Below are 7,620 nucleotides of genomic sequence, written 5' to 3'. Positions count from 1 at the left end.
CAATTGATCACATAAAAACTATTGGAAAATCATCATTTTGGAACATGTTTGTGCGCTCATGTTTGTGCGCACAAGTCTGTATGTATTTTCCTCAATTTTAGAAGCCGATGCTAAATTTCTAACTAAGGAAATGGAATGGCCCTAAGCAAAATCTTCATGTTTTTCTTATCAGTAAACTGGAATGTGTAACCGTGCCATTCACATGATCTACTGTATGACGCACTACTGACTGCTATTTGGCACATTTTCTAGTCCTATTTAGAAAAAGAAGTAAATTTGAATAAACAATTTCGCAGTTTGAGATTTTCCAGTCTAACAAACACAAGAATTAGGCCTGACAGTAACAACCTGCCTGCACAACAGAGATGTCAGAGGCAAACTTAGGTGTTTCATCATCCCTTTAGAACAAAATCTGTTTTACTTTTTGGATAGTATGTATTCCTCTAGAGTTACTACTGTGTTTATTCAGGGATCAAATTCTCTTCACTTTGATCATCCTTCTGATGATAATAAGCTTTTTCCTCATATGATTTTTTTTTCTCTTTAAACAGACAAAATTCACAGAACTGGGTGCGGTTACTATAGACAAACCAGTTCAGCCTCAGGTAAAAATAAATTCTTGACACAGAGGCAGGCCTCCCTTGCATAACAAGAATGCAGGATGACTTTATGTCGCATGACTTAACCAGACACAATGTCTTAAATGTGCCTATTGTGACATTTTTTCTTGAACAAAATGCATCTTAAAATGCATTTATTTTTACAAATCTTACCATATTCTTGACAACAAATAGAATATGTAATTATGCATTCCATATTTGTCTGTGCCATTGCATGTCCACTGCTATTTGTCACTTGAAGTTTTTATTTGGAAAGCACAATGTACTGCTTGCCTATATTTAACCCCCATTTTGCCCGCTGTCATACTGAGTTTTTCCTTGTGCATTACGGATTTAATACAGAGGAAACAACTGTCTTCGAGGAGTATGAGACAGACATTCAGCATTAGCTAGTTCACTGTGGGACTGAAGTCTCTGGCTGCAATTTGCTATGGTAAAAGAAATAGAATTCTTTGATTGGTATAAAATACACATGAAGGTTGAACAGAAAGTCTTTCTTACTGAACTCGAGAATTAGGTGTAACCAGCCATATCATAAGTCACTGTCATTTTATGTTATATATATATATATATATATATATATATATATATATATATATATATATATATATATATATATATATATATATAAAGAACCCTTGGATTTTCTTTACCGGAGTTTATAAGCACACAGATTTGATTGGAAAATATATTTAAAACATACAGGCAACAGTTTGCTTACTTTTAAACCACAGAGGAATAGTCTAAACTAATAGAGAAAGGCACATTGGCAAAATAATCAAAGCAATTTCAATTACTCTGTGCTATGCTAAATTGTTGGAGCTTGACATTGATTTTTCTGGTACCTTTCAGTAAGCTCACTAGAGATTTACAGCTTATATGAATATATCTGCTGGATGCACATATTAAATGCATGTATATACATTACTTTTTGAAATTACATTAAGCAACACATCAACTATAAGCTAATTCTTTTTGGGCATCTGAAAAATGACACAAGATTTCATTATCTTTAGATAAACAGACTCCATTATGCACTAAATGATCTTGATATATTGCGATGGTTTAACAAATAGCTATTTGCAGTAAGTAGCTGTAAATATCAGTATTTTCCATGCTTCCCAAAAAGCAATTGCCTAGCTATATCAATAATGAAGCTACAACGGAGGAAACAAGTTTATGTTTCTCAGTTGAGGTAAAATGACTGAATGGAGCATGTGTAGAAAAAATATTTGGGCGAGAGTGTAGCCTGGAGTCTGTCTGACTGTTTGCTTCATTTGCTTGAGTTAGGGCATCTACTCCAGCCAGACAAAATATATGGGCCATGGGCACATATCTTAAACAATCTGTCATATAGGGAGGTCACAGTCAAAATGACCAGGTCCAATAAGAACTATTTCTGTAGTGTAAACCGTATTTTATTTAGCCAGTCAGAGTATACGAAATACATTGTGGCACAGCTGGCTACTTAAATTGAAGCATTAAATTAAAGTAGCAACAAGACATTTTAAACAAAATAATAAAAAATGTGTTTATTAAATTTAAATGTTTAAAATATAGTATTTATTTGCGTATATGCTATTGACACTTTTTCTAAGTTTTAAATTTTAACAGCACTGTAACATTCGCTTCTGGCCACAAGTACACTCAGATTCCTTTTCACTTGATACTTTTTATAAACAGCCCACCAGCATAGTTATGTGAAGTAGGCCAACCAGCATTTCGCCTGCTGCTGTAGCTCTCTTCAGGTTTTTCTCTCTGATGGAGAAAAATGGCAGTCTGTGCAAACTGGGTGTGTTTTAATAATATCCTATACTGGCTGGAGGTAGCAGTGTGGGTAAATTGATTTAGGAAGTTCATGCATGAGACGGAGTTGCTTCCATTTCTGGCAGAGTCAGACTGAGATTTGTCTCACAGTTGAGCAACATCTGCATTCCCCTACGGTATGGAAGACAAATAGATTTTTTATCTTTTCCAGCTTGTCAACAGTGTGACAGAACATTATAAAACAAAATACAACCACTGAATCCACAGGATGTCTCAGGCTGTACCTCATTCCACTATCTAGTCACCTATGATGAGATTCAGTATTGTGAACACGAATTTGGCCGCTAAATCCACTAAACACTTGGACACTGATGATTCAATTACCTGCGACACAACTACAAGGTCGGTTGTTAAAATCTAGCTATATAACACACCATGACCAATATCCTTTGTTTGTTTAGGGGATTTTGTGCATGCGTTGAAGCTGTTAAAATTACAGTGCCGTTTTGAAATATGTACTTGTCCTCTGATTTTGACTTTTATTAAAGCAAAAATGACAAGGTTGTCCAAAACTAGCAATTGTCAAAGACTGAAGAAAAAGACTATTTTTATTTCTAGATGTATTGTTAATGATGCATTCTGGAAAAAGATAATTTTTGACATTGGGACATGACTAGATTCCCACAAATTCCCTGGGCAATGTACTGCTGATCTAGGGAGCAGATTGAGATGTACTATATGTGACATATTAAAATAAAACACATATTTTAAATCTAATGTTAAAATTACCATTAAAAAAAGAAATTTATTAATAGAAAATTATTGTTATTATTGGATTTAAAAAAATAAAACAATAATTTTCCTCGGGACATCCAAGATTTAGATGAGTGTTTTTAAAAAAGAAAAAAGGCTGAAAAGCTGTTTTTGTAAAAGAAAATCCATCATTAAGGTGTTAACTTAAACAGTTGCTTCTGGCCAAAAGCGGAAAGGATCATAATCCATAATAAAGCTTCATACGGTGGAAAAATGTCCAGTCCCTGCACGTTGTCCTTACATCATAATGTATTGAGTAATTTAGAACTGTTTTGGATTGTTTTCACTTGTAAACAGTGCTTGATCTGTGCATATTGCTCTCCTGACTAGATGGCATTTTCACTGCAGAAATAAAAATACATAAATTACTTAAATTACAGCAATAGCCTGAGGATAAGTAAATTTTCAGCAAGTTAAAATTTTGGGGTGAAATAATCCTTTAAGTTTTTTTTTTTTTTTTTTTTTTTTTTTTTTTTGTGGTGGCTGAAGGTTGGCATAAATGTGAAGGCCATTGTATTTAACAAAATTATGTATAATGGTTTGTCAGTAGCAACTGTGGCGACGGGACGTGACGTCTCTGTTCCCTCCTTCAGGGAACGAGGGTTACCAAACATAACCCAGACATTCTCTTTCAGATGGTCACTCTCTACATCATGTCAGTGACCGCAGAATTGTGATCCCTACCAAAGCACCATGGGTGCTGCCCCTTCCAGTGCCCTTTGCGAGCCACCTGCACCCCTATTCGGTGTAGGTCGGGGCTCGGAACAAGTAGTTCCGCTCACCATTGACAAAGCACTACCTAGGTGAGACTGGATAACACTGGGAAAACGTACCCGTTCAACTGGGAACAGGGAATCTGCAGAAGCACCATCCTCCCTTAAGGAGTTTTAAGAAGCAAATAAACATATAGCATCCATTTAGGTGTATATGGAGAAATTTGAGTTGACTAAAACCCTCTTGGAAAGGCAGAAGTCTGCTGGGGAAACACGGGCTCCAAAGCTATACTGTGGACTATACACACATGAGTACCACTTAGGTCTCAATATAGAACCCAGCCTTCCATGGTTCTCATGGATTCATCATGAAGACCTGGCGCCGGATGTTTCGCCATGTCCAGCTGCCAAGGGTGATGGAAGATCTCAACAGGGTCTACAGTACAGACACTCTGAAGCAGTTTTAGCAAGCTGACACTAACCGGGGCCTCTCAGTGCCAGTACCTGTTTGAGTTGAGAACACAGGAGTATACCGGCTCTACACGAAAGCTATAAAATCTATCGAACGTGTTGGGGGTTGCCCAGCCCACAGCTCTACAAATATATGTCGGTGAGGGGCCACGAGCCAATTCCCAGGAAAATGCAACACTTCTAATTGAGTGAGTGAGCAACCTGAATGGACAGGGCACACCCTGTGCCTGATAAGCCAGGCTTATGGTATCCACAATCCAGTAGGCCATCCTCTGCTTGGAGATGGCATTCCCCTTCTGCTGGCCTCCATGCAGGTCTACTACCCTCTTGATGAAGGCCAGTGCCTGCAGGAGCAGAGTTTTCAATGAAAGAAACTTTAGCTCAGTTGAATGCAAAAGCTCGAATAGGTCTTCTCGGCAAGAAGAACACCACTTGATGAACAGGTTCCACTTCAAGCTGTACGCGTGTCTCATAGATGGTGCTCTTGCCGAAGTGATGGTGTTCACTACCTCCTGGGGTAGGTCACCTAGAACCTCCGCGTCTCGTCCACGGACCAGACATGGAGTTCCCAAAGGTATGGACATGGGTGCCAAAAGGTGCCCTGTCTCTGAGTCAGTAGATCCTTCCTCAGAGGAATCAGCCAAGGAGGGGCTATCACAAACCAGGTCCGAGTGGGCAGTATAAGGTGCCAACCACGACTTATTGAGCTCATCATGAACTTCCGGGAAGAAAGGCACTGGGGTGGGGTTGGTTCCCTTTGGGGTTTGCCACCACTATAATACTCAAACCACCTACGCTACTGACGGAAGTGGTTCTTGTCTGTCCACCAGAATGAGCCCCAGATCGTGGCAGAGGCAATGGGACTCTGCCCCCCTGAACGTAGTGGAGCCTGGTTCGCAGCTCAGATGTGATCTTCTTCTCGCAATGGGAACATGACGCATCCATGGAGGCCACCTCAGCCTGCTTGATGCCCAGACATGTGAGGCAGTGATCGTGACCATCACCCAGTTTCAGGTAAGGACCGCACCCAGAAACGCATGGGTGAAATGGCATCTTTATAAGGACGATCCATCGTCTTTATAAAGACGCACCCATGGAGCTCTTTTAGATGAAATTGCTCTTTAGGAACTGCTCTTTTAGGGCTGAGATGCACAGGGGAAATGGCCATTGGCAACTCAACAAGGGGTAGTGCAGCCTGAAGTGTGCAATCCACTTGACACTGGAATGACTGCCACTGAAGTGCCGTCTCACCAACACAGGATGCTTCCGAGAGTTCCCAGTAGACATAGTTGAGCAGAATGATACTGTCACTCCAAAGCAAAAAGCTGGTATGCATTGCACCTGCTGCCTTCTTATATTCATGCTGTGATCAGCGGCAGCTGGGTGCAATAATTGCATGCCAGTGTGCATTGGCTTGTTTAGTTTACACTCGAAATAGATTTGTCTATCGAAGCGATATCCCAGTTCGTCTGTCACTGACATGATGTCAAGAGTGACCAACTGAAAGGGAATGATGTTCAAACATCTGATACTTTCAGCAACTGTAAACATGATGAAAGACAGATTAACTGCAGGAACCAAAATGTTAGCATTATCTCCTAACAGAAGTTTAAACGTATTTTCATTGTTCACTGGCCAACAGAGAAAATATTGCTACCACATTATTTTCCATTTTATACACTACAGTCTTAAGGGTGAAAACACTAGAGATACTACATTAGCTTAGACTCTCATTAGCCTGTGGAGTTGCTATTGAAGTGTTGGACATTTTCATTCTCACCTTTACTTCAACTGTAGAGTACAGTCAGAGCCCATGGGAGAACACACTGCGAACAGGCTGAGCACAGTGTGTCTAGAATGAGTGATGATGTAAATGCACGGCCTGAAATGAGCAATATCACATCGGAAAGCATGTGTTTCCTTGCCCCCAAGATAAACATAACTCATTATATCTTAGCAATGATATATTATATATGTGCTATAATGTGCTGTACTTTTTAACATTTGCATTCAGATACCATATTGTTTCTGTTTCCCAAGTGTGACACTTTTAAAATATGTGGTATTGTTCAGAACACAGGGGATACATTCATTAAAGATTTGTTATAATAAAAGATTTGGTCATTGTAAGCAAAGGTGGGAGGGAAAAAGCTTTGCATATTTGCAGAGAAAAGTTGGCATTGGTATTAAGGTCACATAAGTAAACCTGACTTAAACACTTCTGGGTCCATGTGAACCTTAATAACAATTCAATTCATGGATGGTCTACTGTGCAAGCCAATGGAAGCATTACTGGAATCAAAGTGACCTAAAGGTCTGAAACTTTCATCCCTTGACAAAGAAATCAAGATTTAGTATGTAGGGCACACAGAAAGAAGGAAAGGAGAGGTCCTTTGCTTTCTTCTCTCATTGTTAAGGCCTTTTATGAAGAACCCTGCAATCCTTTTTATCTGTACATTTGCATGAGATATTTTTGGCATGAAATGATAATAAGGGTTACTTAGCACTTAATGCAGAATAACAAATCAATTATGTCTGACTCTGTATTTTTCTGAGTTAATTTACTGTATACCTTTCCCAATAAATCAAATACACATTAAGAAAGTACCCAATCCTACCTTTGTCTTCAACAAATCTATTTACAAGAGCAATTTTTACATACTTCTTTGCAGAGTTTAATTGTGGCTGTGTGCTGGGGAATAAATATATAGATACAAACGCACAAAAATATATAAATTTCCTTTTCAGAAAAATATATGTATTGAAAGGAATACATACTTTCAATTAGCCCTAAAATATGAATTTTGTAAATCAGTAGTTCCCATTCAATCTTTCACTCTCGATGTCACGTCAGTGACTGACGAAATTGTGATATTGCTTCGATAGACCAATCTACTTTGAGTGTAAACTAGATGAGCCAATGCACATTGGCATGCAATTATTGCACCCAGCTGCCACTGATCACAGCGTGTGTATGAAAAGGCAGCAGGTGCAATGCATCGGCTTCAGACCGAGCGTTAGTATCGTTCTGCTCAGTCGTGTCTTCATGCTTCATGTGTTGGCGAGATGGTGCAACAGCAGTGGCCGTTCCCATGTCGATAGGGTTGCGCACTTCAGGGTGCACTACCCCCTGTCTTGTTGCAAGGGGCCAATTCCCCTGTGTGTCTCAGCACTAAAAGAGCATTTCCTAAAGAGCAGATTTCTCTAAAAGAGCTTCACGGGAGCCTCTTTGTAAA

This window comes from Carassius gibelio, chromosome B6 (genome assembly GCF_023724105.1).
Source record: "Carassius gibelio isolate Cgi1373 ecotype wild population from Czech Republic chromosome B6, carGib1.2-hapl.c, whole genome shotgun sequence".
NCBI lineage: Eukaryota > Metazoa > Chordata > Actinopteri > Cypriniformes > Cyprinidae > Carassius > Carassius gibelio.
The sequence above is the reverse complement of the archived record's forward strand: the minus strand, read 5'-3'. Positions refer to the sequence as shown.